The following is a 13365-nucleotide window of genomic DNA, read 5'->3' as shown; positions in this document are numbered from 1 at the left end:
AAGTCACATCTAACTATCTTCTCTCGAAAGAAAACAGCCAAAGCCCGCCACCTTTTCCCGATAAGATGTTTCGTCCATACTGGTCAACATCCTGGTAAATCTCCAATGCACACTTTCCAAAGCTTCCACATGCTTTCTAAAATGCCGTGACCAGAACTGTATGCAATGCTCCAAGGGGACCGCACCAGAGTGTGGTATTGCTGCAACATGATCTCATGGCCACGGAACTCAATCCCTCTACGAATAAAGGCTGATCCACCGTGTGCCTTCTTAACAACCCTCTCAAACTGGGTTGCAACTTTCATAGATATATGCACACAGACACCGAGACCTGTCTGCTCATTGACACTACGAAGTATATTATCAAAGTGAATCTCTTCATACTTTTCTGCATCAATCTTCATTGGCCACCTCTCAACCCAGCTCTATAGCTTATCGAATAACATCTGTAAGCTGCAACATCCTTCAGCACGATCTGCAACTCCCCTGAATTTAGTTTCATCCAAAAAGTAACCCACCTATCCTTCCACACACATTCATCCAGGTCATTTGTCACAATTACAAACGGCAGTGGCCCCATACTAGATCCATGAGGGAGACCACAAGTAACTGAACTCCAGGATGAACATTTTCTATCAACCACCACAGTTCGTCTTATATCCGCTTATCATTTCTTGACCCAAATCGCTGAATCACACTCAATGCAATGCCTATGTATATTGTGCAATTGCCTGGCGTGGGTAACATTTGCAAACGCTTCACTGAACTCCATATTCACCATGTCAACCGTTTTACCATCGTCTAACTGCTTGATAAACGTCTCGAAAAACTGAATAAGCTCTGTGAGGCACAACCTATCCTCCCAAACCCGTATTGAATATCCATAATTAAATTAATCCTTTCTAGATGATCATAAATCCAATCTCTTATTATGCCTTCCATCTCCAGGACCACAACCGAATTATGGTCCCTAATTGCCAAGGATGCCTCTCTTCCACTTCATGAACAAGGGAACCACATTTACTATCCTCCAGCCGTCTGGCACTATGCATTAGACGATGACGCCATAAACATCAGAGCGGAAGGCTATGTAATCTGCTCCTGGCTCCCAGAGAATCCGAGCATAAATGCCATTCGGCCCAGGGACTTATCGATTTTCACACGTTCCAGAATTGCGAACATGCCCTCCTCATGAACCTGAATCCCGTCTAGCCTAACAGACTGTATCTCAACATTGTACTCAACAAAATTATCTGTTACCAGCGCAAATACTAACGAGAAGTGTTCATCTACCGCCTTCCTTATAACCTTGGACTCCACTTACAAATTCTCACAACTGCCTGATCGTGCCCCAGTCATTTTTTTTTTTAAATTTGAGACACACCTATAGAAAGTTTTATAGTTTTCCTTCATCTACCTTCCGAAGACTTCTCATGCCCTCTCATGGCTCTTCTGTTCTCCCTGTTTAGGACCTTCTGCTTAACGTGGAACTCACAAGCTACCTAGCAGAACCTTCCCGCCTCAACTTTACATAATCCGCCTTCCTCCTCTTGACAAGAGATTCAATTTCCTTTGTAAACCACGGTTCCCTCACTCAACCACTTCCTCCATGCCTCATAGGTATATAAATATCTCGGGCACCTCGTCGCTGTTTCTTGAACAAGCTCCATATTTCAATTGTGCGCAACCCCTGCATTTTCCTTGTACATCCTATGCATCCTAAATCTTGCCTAATCGCATCATAGTTGTCTTTATATCTATTTATAACCCTTGCCCTGCGATATATACCTATCCCTTTCCATCACGAAAATAAGTGCAACCGAATTCTGGTCACTATTACCAAAGTGTACACCTCCCACTCAATCTAAGACTTGGACTAATTTATTGCATAGAACTAAATCCAATATTACATCGCCGCTTGGTGGTCTATCAACATATGGTATCAACAAACTCTCCGAACCATTGGACGAATACTGACCCATCTAAAGTACTCGACAAACAGCAGTTCCAGTTACTAGTTGGAAAGTTAAAGTCCCCTATAAAAGCTGCGCTGTTACTTTCGCTCCTAACCAGAATTTTCGTTGCAGTTATTTCCTTTTCATCTATGGAACATTTCGAATGCCTATAGAAACCTTCTAATGGTTACCTCTCTTCTCTAATTCGGACGACAGCCCATTCTACCTCAATAGACGAGTCCTCATCAAACATCCTTTCTGCCACTGTAATTATGTCCTTCACTAACAATGTCACACCTCCCCCTCTTTTACCATGTTCCCTGTTCTTACTGAAACATTTGAATATCGGAACCTGCAAAAACCTTTCCTGTTCCTGCTTTATCCATGTCTCTGTACTGGCCACAGCATCGAAGTCGAAAGTAAAAACCAATGCTGCATGTTGACCCACCTTATTCTGCATGCTCCTGCGTTGACCACAGACAGATTTGTAATTTACTTTCTGCCTGCCGGTGCAATTTTGCGACCTTGATACCGTCCTTATTAACTTACTACTCTCAACATCCTGCACACTGGAGCTACAATTCAAGTTGTCATTCCCTTGCCGAAGTAGTTTAAACACTCCCGAAGTGCATGAGTGAAATTCCAACCATCACAGGCTATTGGTACGCCTCTGGTTCACGTGTAGACAATCCCGTTTGTCGAGGATGTAACCTGCTGGTTCCATCTTGTATTGACAATATCACTGTGGGTATGCTCCAGTCATGGCAACTCACTTCGAATATGTTACCTTAGAGCATTCGTTCAATCTGTTTTTGAACACTTGACAACTACAAAAGTTGAAGTCTATAAGGATACCGTTTAATTGGAACAGGATTACATTTAACTGCATCATACATAATTACATTACATAATTACATAATTACACTTCCCAGGTTAATCTCATGCAAACTCAATAATTCTTTTAGTTCGTGTCGTTTTTCCCTTTGAGGGTAACTCAATAATTAATTTCAATTGTTGACAATATCCCCATTTTCCAATGTAATTTGAGGAATGTCCAATTTTGAATGTTTTGAACTTGATTCTTCACTGTATTCTGTGACCAGGAAGACATTTGCTGTTGTTTTCTTTCCCAGTCAGAATGCATTTTCAGCATATTCACATAACACTCTTTGTGAGATTTCTTCCTGTCTCGAATCATAATGAAATGGTTCTCCTCACTCAATCTCCTTTCGATCAGATAAGATCCACTACACTTATCTTTCAAAGGTTTACCCCTCACTGCGTGTAACACTAAGAGTTTATCTCCGTTCGTAAAGTAACGAGTTTTTGATTTCTTATCTGCTTCCTGATTCATCGTATAATGTGATATTTTAAAATGCAGCCTTGACTTCTATTAAAACAGTCTCCAACATTTGACCCATGATCCAAATATGTGGTGTCCGAATTTTGTATCTTCAGTTTTTTCGTACTCAATTTTGATGTACTCTGACTTCATGACCAAAAACTGATTCAAATGATCTGAACTTGATCGATTCAGTTGGTACATCTCTTCTGGCAAAAAGTTAAAACCGAATTCTCTCATCTAAATCATCTGGATTGTTTTGACTGTAAAGCTTGAACATTGTCGTTTATGTCTCATGCCAGATTTCTAGCGATCCCGACGATTCTTGATGGTCCGCAGTGGATTTGAATTATTTAACTCATCAGATTTCCGGAATTACCTTGAATAATTTTGATTAAATTTTAATCCTAAATCTGATGGTATTTGTATGGTTTGTGAATATCCAGGGAATAATTTGAGCTACGCCTCTACAATGCTTTTAGCTGAATTATTGTGGAATGGAATGGCCTCTGGAAATTTTGTGGACACATCCATTATTGTTAACAAATGCTGATTCCCATTTTTCCTTTAGATAGGTTTCTTACGCAATCAATTAAATCATTCCTCAAATGCAGGAATAGGTATTAAAGGTTTTGTTTTTATTGCTACCTGTGGTTGTCCAATTACCTGATATTTAAAACGTGCTGCAAATTTCACTCCCTCTTTATGCAGTCCTGGCCAGTCACAATGATTTTGTATTTTAGTTCGAGCTTTTCTTCCCCCTAAATGAACTCCTACTGTTAATTCACGTGCCAATCACAACACCTATTTTCTGTAACCCACTCGTAATACAATGTGATGAACCTCTGTCCATTTTGCAAGTGCATGAATATGGGATGTCGCCATTTTCTCAACAAGACCTCATTTTTAAGATCCGTGCACTCAGGGCTACACTCAGATTCCACTTCGATATATGCTTTTTGCGTCAATTGCATCAGATTTTCATCATTCTGCTGCAAACAGTTAAATTTTCCTGATCTGAAAATTTTCACGTTCTCCTCCAGCTGTTTCTGTTTTGTCTGATCCAGTAAACAAAAATCCTGATAATTCTACTTTAACTGCCTTATCTCTGTGCACTGATTTCTCCTTCCAATTTAACTGGTGATATATGACCTTGTTACCTTATAGTGAGGGATGGAAAACGGTATATGTTTTCTATATTACAGAAGTTGCCTTATTTTCCACTTTCCTTTCAACATTTGTTGGCTGCAGTCCTACCTCTGACCGAGCAAAATTGTTGGCAAGGAGATATTGCATTCCTCGTTCTGAGAGTTCCTTCACAACCACTTCTCCATATTTCACTGGTCACTCCAACCTCACTCTACATAATTAACCAATTCTTGTCTCACCATGAATTCCCCGTATGAGCACGTTTTCTGGTAATTGACCTTCTGAGTTACATTTCTCCTCATAGAGTCATAGAGATATACAGCATGGAAACAGACCCTTCGGTCCAACCTGTCTATGCCGACCAGATATCCCAACACAATCTAGTCCCACCTGTCAGCACCCAGCCCATTTCCTCCAAACCCTTACTATTCATTTACCCATCCAAATGCTTCTTAAATGTTGCAATTGTACCAATCTCCACCACATCCACCGACAGCTCATTCCATACACTTACCCCCTCTGAAAAAGTTGCCCCTTAGGTCTCTTTAATATCATTCCCCTCTCACTCTAAACCTCTGCCTTCTAGTTCCGGATTCCCTGACCTCATCTTTCAACATTATCCCGTATCTGTCAATGCTGTAATTACTTTACCTGCTGCTCCTGCCCATGAACAACCCTACACTTTGCAAGCAAATGGTTTAAGAAGGTCGCGCACTTCCTCATTAGCAACCTTCCCAGCAGACTGTAAAGTCAGGTGCAGCTTTTCAAAAAGAACTGTGCCTTCCTTTTCCACTTTAACAAAGTTCACTAACTATCCTGTTTTCCGATATCTGCTTTCCCTGAGCTTTTCTCACCACCCATTCAAAGTGACTTTATGTGCCCTAATTTATTGCAGTGAAAACACCAGATATTTTTAACTTCTGTCTACCCTTCATAGTCAGATTTGTACCATCTGGTAAGCTGCCGTTAGTATTTTCATCGAGATCTAAATTCCCCTTACGACCATCCGATTCACAGATTTCTATCCCTCAATGATTGAAATAGATGTTGGAAGCCAAAACTTGATGTATGAATCAACTCATATTCAACGGCCATTTCAGCTGCTAATTTTGCTTTTTTAAAATTCTGTTCTTCTCATTGATTCTCTCTATCTCAGGAAGTCAACTTTTGAGATTCTAGAAATTAATCGTCTCTCTAAGAGCGTCATGTGATTGGCATACTTTAATTCCCTTATCTACTTATCAAAATTACTTTGTTTGATACTTTCACACTCGCTTTTGGTTTGATTAGTCTCCCTGGTTAGATTCCTCAAATGTTGTCTGTCGGTCTCAGGCACATGCTGACATGCTCTGCAGATGGATTTCTTTACGGCCTTATAGTCCCCGGAAACCTCCTCTGATAGTGATCCAAATACATCATCAGATCTACAGAGCAGCTTTCTTTGGATCAACAAATCTCATGTGACATCTGGCCACTTAATTTCTTTCTCCACCTTTTCAAATGTAATGAGAATAGCTTCGACATCTCTGCTCTCAACTTTGTGCAATGTCTGGAGGTATTTATACAGATCCCTGCAAGGCATTTGGCCACAAAATTTCGGTTTGAACAATATCTCTATCTTCCTCACTAAACCTACCTTCCACATTCATCTCCATTGATTTCAGTACTCTGCTGTGTGAGTGCAAATTTCTGAATTTGAAACACTGTCTCGCTTTCTCCTCTCTCATTTTCCCCTTCTTCAGTCTTTTTCCCCCTTTCTATGCTCTCTCTCTCTCTCCAGTGGTTCTTCTGGGGCCTTCCAATACTTTTATTGTTTTTGCAAAAGCGATTTTTCCTTTTCTTTTTATTATGCTAGGGAAAGTCATATTCTCCTTGATCCTCTTCTTCAAACGGTCATTAAAACTATTTTGTTTCCTTTTTCTGTTCAAGCTGCATCATCTGCAATTAAATTCTCGTCATTTCCAAGATTCTTTAACATTTCCAGCAAATTTTACTATCGAGCAATTGCTGTAATTACGTCGCCATTTTTCAAATCTGAAGGCAACACTGACTCTCGCATGACTGTAATTTCCAGCAGGTTTGCCTTCGTCATCTTTTGTATGCCCCAAAGTCACTTTTTTCTAATCCAGAAAACGCAAAGTGACTCAACGATCTAGTACGGCAACAAGTGGTGTTTAAAACAACTGAATTCAACATCTGGAATTAAAGGCATTAAAACACTGCACTCATTTCTCTATTTTTCTAATATTGTATCAACTAATACTTAACTTTTCAACGCCTCCTTTCTCTATGTCCTTTTTTTGTCAAAGGAATTTGTTTTTACTATTCTAGGTGCCTTGTCACCTGAGATGACACTGTGTACGGCAACTGTATACAATTTTCGCTGCAGTGCTGTACTTCTGTATTAGAATACGCACGACTATAATACCTAAATTAAAAATGGTTCATTCAGCTCTATATCGAAACTATGAGGTGTGGACTGTAAAGACAGAGGGAAAGATCGTAAGGACTGACTCAAAGCAGACGCTGTGCTAAAACAATTGAAAATGTCAGACTTGTTTGAAACGAATACCTGGAGTTGCGTTGACATGAAACAAAAACAAAATGAAATTCGGCCAATCAGTTTAAACTACGCCCCAGTTAATGAAATCCAATCGAATTTGAATTTAATTGTTTGATAACATCAAATCAATGAAATGAACCGATGCTTTGACGTCTAATGCCGAATGTTCTGAACAGTTAGGAAGAATGGCACACAGCACCAACAAAACAGACTGTCAGCTAAAAGATATCAGTCCATAATTAAAGTTGTGCAGCAGGCGACCGAAGAAAAGACGCAAGCAGAAAATGCAGACGAGAATCTACAGAGGAAAATCTACCAAGAATAATGGATAGCTGGCTGGATTTTGAAACTTTAGAGTTAATTTTCCGAAGTCATAATTGGCTTATTTTCAGCCGAACAGTACCATGGAATGGCACTTAAAGAAAGGGCTACAAGTAAGAATTTGGAAACAGGTTGTAGTTTTGATGTTCTCTGTTGGACTGAAAAAATACAAGTTTTTTTTAACTTTACAAAGTGAAATCTGGGATAGTTCTTTGCCTCTTGAAATTTAAAAGATTAAGCTGCAAGATAACATTCTCTGTGTGTCTGGTCTAAATTAGCAGAGGAGCTATCCCCTTGTCGTAACACAATAAATGTGACTTGGCCGTGCAAGATGAAGATAGTGGTTTATGGTATGACTGTGATATCATCCCAGCTAGGTATCCGAAATTTCAAAACCTTAATTTCACATTGAACTTAAGTAGCGAACGTTTGGTAGTTTGGATGGAAGTGGAGGTTTGAGGTGACAAATCGATTAATGACGATTTTCCAAAGAGACGTCCAAGCCAGAGTTACATAGAGTGTTCACCCCGACAACTACATACGTTTATTAAACACTTTATTTCACTTCCCTCTCAAACGTGGTCTATCAATTTTCACGTTATTAATAGATTCAATGTCCACAACTTTTTTCCATTTCTGTACAAGTTCTTCCACTCATCATCCAACTTTTCTTTGTTTACATTCCCACAACACACTAGCTGTGACGAGCCAGCTCAGAGTAAATCGTCTGAAATGAGGAGATTCTAACCTTCTGGCGATGTATTCTTAAAATTATCCACGCACTACGGAGGAGAACTAAAGCATCCTAGCTCCCCGATACACAAATACCCCTCAAGGCATTCATAAAAAATCGCGTCTTCCCTCGCGAAGGACACCATGTCCTGACTTATATTTTTTCTTGAAATAGCTGCTGAGATTAGAATATAATTTTTCACCATGTACTCTGTTGGAAGTGCAAATTATTTTTAAAAATCTGGATATGAGTATCGGAGAATGTGGGTACTTTTTCTAAGTGTTTGTACACTGAATAACAACTGCAACAAGATACTCGTTCCATGTCGAACACTAATAAGATACAGAACAGAGCATAGAACATAGAACATAGAAACATACAGCGCAGTACAGGCCCTTCGGCCCTCGATGTTGCGCCGACTGAAGCCTACCTAACCTACACTAGCCCAATAACCTCCATATGCTTATCCAATGCCCGCTTGAATGACCATAAAGAGGGAGAGTCCACCACTAATACTGGCAGGGCATTCCATGAACTCACAACCCGCTGAGTAAAGAATCTACTCCTAAAATCTGTCCCACACCAACCTCCCCTTAATTTAAAGCTGTGTCCCCTAGTAACAGCTGACTCCATATGCGGAAAATGGTTCTCACTGTCAACCCTATCTAAACCCCTAATCATCTTGTACACCTCCATCAAATCTCCAATAAACCTCCTTTTCTCCAATGAGAGTGGCTCCAAGTGCCTCATCCTTTCCTCATACGATCATTTCTACCATGCCAGGCAACATCCTGGTGAACCTCCTCTGCACCTGTTCCAGTGTCTCCACATCCTTCCCATAGTATGGCGACCAGACCAGTACACAATACTCCAGATAAGGCCGCACCAGAGTCTTAGACAACTGCAACATGACCTCAGGACTCGGGAACTCAATTCCTCTACCAATAAAGCCCAGTACGCCATATGCCTTCTTCACAGCGCTATTGACCTCGGTGGCAACTTTCAGAGATCTGTGTACATGGACACCAAGATCCCTCCACTCAGCGACACTACCAAGTAGCCTACCATTAGCCCAGTAATCCATCTTCTTATTACTCCTACCAAAGTGAATGACTTCACACTTAGCTACATTGAACTCCATTTGCCGCCTTTCTGTCCAGCTCTGCAACTTATCTATATCCCTCTGTAACCTGCCACATCCTTCTTCGTTGTCCACCACTCCACCGACTTTCGTATCATCCGCAAACGTGCTCACCCAGCCGTCAAGCCCCTCCTCCAGGTCATTTATAAAAATGACAAACAGCAATGGTCACAAAACAGATCCTTGTGGAACACCGCTAGTAACTGCACTCCAGGATGAACCTTTACCATCAACTACTACCCTCTGTGTCCTTCCAGCCAGCCAATTCCTAATCCAAGCCTCTAATGCACCCTCAATGCCATACCTCTGTGATGTCTGCAGTAGCCTACCATGGGGTACCTTATCGAACGCCTTGCTAAAATCCATATACACCACATCTACTGCTTTACCCTCGTCCACTTCCTTGGTCACCTTCTCGATGAACTCAATGAGGTTTGTAAGGCACGACCTGCCCTTCACAAAACCATGCTGACTATCTTTGATCACATTATTCCTATCCAGATGTTCATAAATCTTATCCCGAACAATTCTCTCTAAGACTTTGCCCACAACAGAAGTGAGACTCACTGGCCTATAGTTACTAGGGCTGTCCCTACTCCCCTTCTTGAACAATGGGACCACATTCGCTATCCTCCAGTATTCTGGCACTATTCCTGTAGACAATGACGACATAAAAATCAAGGCCAATGGCTCCACTATCTCCTCCCTAGCTTCCCAGAGGATCCCAGGATAAATGCCAGCAGGCCCAGGGGACTTATCTATTTTCTCCCTTTCCATTATTCCCCGGACCTCTTCACTACGTACCTCAAAGCCATCCATTCTAATCACTTGTGACTCAATATTCACATCAGCAACAATGTCCTGTTCCTGAGTGAGTATTGACGAAAAGTATTGATTTAGTGTCTCTCCAATCTCCTCTGCCTCCACGCACAACTTGCCACTACTATCCTTGACTGGACCGATACCTACCCTAGTCATCCTTTTATTCCTGACATACCTATAGAAAGCCTGAGGGTTTTCCCTAATCCTACCAACCAAGGACATTTCATGTCCCCTTCTCGCTGCTCTTAGCTCTCTCTTTAGATCCATCCTGGCTACCTTATAACTCTCAATCGCCCCAACTGAACCTTCACGCCTCATCTTTACATAGGCCGCCCTCTTCCCTTTTTCAAGGGGTTCCAATTCCTGATTAAACCACGGCTCCCTCACACGACCCTTTCCTCCCTGCCTGACTGGTACATACTTATCAAGGACACCCAATAGCTGCTACTTGAACAAGCTCCACATATCATTTGTTTCCTTCCCTTGAAGCCTATTTTTCCAATCCACACATCCTAAGTCATGCCTCACCGCATCATAGTTTCCCTGCGCCCAGCTATAACTCCTGCCCTGCAGTGCAAACTTATCCCTCTCCATTCTCGAGTAAAAATCACCGAGTTGTGGTCACTGTCCCCGAAGTGCTCACCTACCTCCAAGTCTAACACCTGGTCTGGTTCATTACCTAGAACCAAATCCAGTATGGCCTCACCTCTTGTTGGCCTGTCTACATATTGTGTCAGGAAGCACTCCTGCACACATTGGACAAACACCGGCCCATCTAACGAACTCGAGCTATAGCTTTCCCAGTCAATACCTGGGAAGTTAAAGTCCCCCATAACAACCACCCTACTACTTTCACTCTTCTCCTGAATCATCCTTTCAATACTTTCCTCTACATCTCTCGGACTATTAGGAGGCATGTAGAAAACTCCTAACAGGGTGACCTCACCTTTCCTATTTCTAACTTCAGCCCAAACTACCTCAGATAACAAGTCTTCCTCCATCATCCTTTCCACCACTGTAATACTATCCTTGACAAGCAATGCCACACCTCCCCCTTTTTTACCCCCACCTCTGACCCTACTAAATCATTTAAACCCTGGAACCTGCAATAGCCATTCCTGTCCCTGTTCAACCCACGTCTCTGTAATGGCCACAACATCGTAGTCCCAGTTACCAACCCACGCTGCAAGTTCACCTACCTTATGTCTTATACTTCTGGCATTGAAGTATACACACTTCAAGCCACCATCCTGTTTACTGGCACCCTCCATCGAGATCCATGCCTTGTTCCTAACCTCCCTACATACAAGGTCCTGTACTTTAAAGCTACAGTCCAGTTTCCCGTGCCCCTGCAGCGTTAGTTTAATCCCTCCCAAAAAGCACTAGCAAACCTCCCCGCAAGGATGCTGATGCCCCTCAGGTTCAGGTGGAGACCGTCCTATTTATATGGGTCCCACCTTCCCCAGAAAGAACCCCACTTGTCCAGAAACCGGAATCCCTCCCTTCTGCACCATCCCTGTAGCCAAGCCTTTAACTGTTCTCTCTCCCTATTCCTCGACTCTTTATCACGTGGCACCTTCGAAATTGTTCAATAATAATTTCCCAGAACATGTCGGCACAAATTACATTCAGAGTAATGCTTTCTCTTCTTTGTTCCCATCGGACCTTCTAGGTATGTTCTGATGGGCTGTTCAAAATACAAAGTTTATGATAGATTTAATTAAAATTAGACAAGGACTAAAGAATTGTGTAAACTAAGGCAACACACAAAAAAAGTGACTGTGCTATTAAACATGCCACAGAACCTAGGCTGTCTGCAGCGACCAACAGGATGTTTGTAACCAGCATGACAGTTGAAGACCGAAAATATGAGTCTGAATTTGGGGTTGAACTGTGTCATCTCGATCAGAAACATCGAGGTGTTTACCAGTCAAAGGGGCGCTTACCCCCTTCTTTAGAAGAGGCTACGTGTACTGAGCATCTGCAGTGATGGATATCGAAGGATCATCCTGCTATCAACATGGATGCCAATGCCTCGTTTGTTCCAATCAATCAGCCTGTATCTTCCCCCACCGTGTTCTGTTACATTCACACGCAGATATATGTGCAGACAGCATGTAAGTATGCAAACGCTTCACTGAATGCTTACCAGTTTTGGAAGCTCGAGGTTTTGTTTCCGCTGATGTGAAACAACTATCATCAGCCCCCTCAGGCCTCACAGGAAGTTAAGTACAGCATAATCAATGATGGAACGAATCACAGGGGATCCCTAATGTAAACGCAGAGCAGACAACTGCGCCAGAAGACGGGCTTATGGAGGAGTTTCCTGGTGGACAGCCAGATGTAAGCAGCCAATGCTGTCAGTCTAAGTCAGAAAAACATAGAGGACATGAGACAAGCACAAGGCCGTGATGATTCCTTAAAAACAAATTATGGGAAGAGTTTACCCAGAAGCCTCTGCCAGATGGAAGCGTTCCCTACACGTAGGTGACAGGTTATTTCAAACATCATGATTGCATGTCGCCTCGACTGAAGACAAGGACCAAATTATACAGAAATACCATTATAGGCTCGTGCACCAGGGAAGAAAGGCCACTACAAAACGATTAAAATCTGTGTGTTGGTGACCGAGTTGCATCGAGATGCAGCACATAATAAAGGGAACTGTTTTGTCTCCGCCTAAAACAATACAGACAATTACACGCAAAGGGGAGAACGAAGAATTGGGAGGGCCCCGGACAATACTTTAAATTCACTTCACAGTTCCACTGCCAACGTGTGCCAATGGATATATCTACATTCTGATCATCATAGGTACTTTCACAAAATGGGTCGATGCTTTCCTTGTTATTTAAATACAACCAAAGCAACTGCATTTGTCATAACAGAGCAGATATTTACAGGATGGGGTCGACCTCGCAGTAACAAGTCAGATCGATGAATCCATTTCAAAGGCTGAGTCATGCAAATTGTGATAACTATGCTTGGTATCAAGCAGAAATTCCACATTGTATACTAAACAATTTAGTGGGATCGTGGAAAGCATGAACCACACCCGAAAAGGGATGATTAGGAAGACGGTGCAGCCGAATAAGAACAGCTGGGAGACAATACTTCCGTTTGGCCTCATGATGGTATGCAACACCATCGTCTGATCTCCAGAACCAACCTCGCACATTCTCATGACAGGCCGACACCTGAAGGGAGGCGAATACCTGTATGTCCTCGATCTTACAGAACCAGAATTCACTGCCCTCGTTCACAAATACGCAGTGTGGTCTCACACTGGGAACATCAAGACCACTCAGCTAAATGCGCCTGACAAGTGAAGGACGAGAA

This window comes from Chiloscyllium punctatum, chromosome 51 (genome assembly GCF_047496795.1).
Source record: "Chiloscyllium punctatum isolate Juve2018m chromosome 51, sChiPun1.3, whole genome shotgun sequence".
NCBI lineage: Eukaryota > Metazoa > Chordata > Chondrichthyes > Orectolobiformes > Hemiscylliidae > Chiloscyllium > Chiloscyllium punctatum.
Note: the sequence above shows the minus strand (reverse complement) of the source record.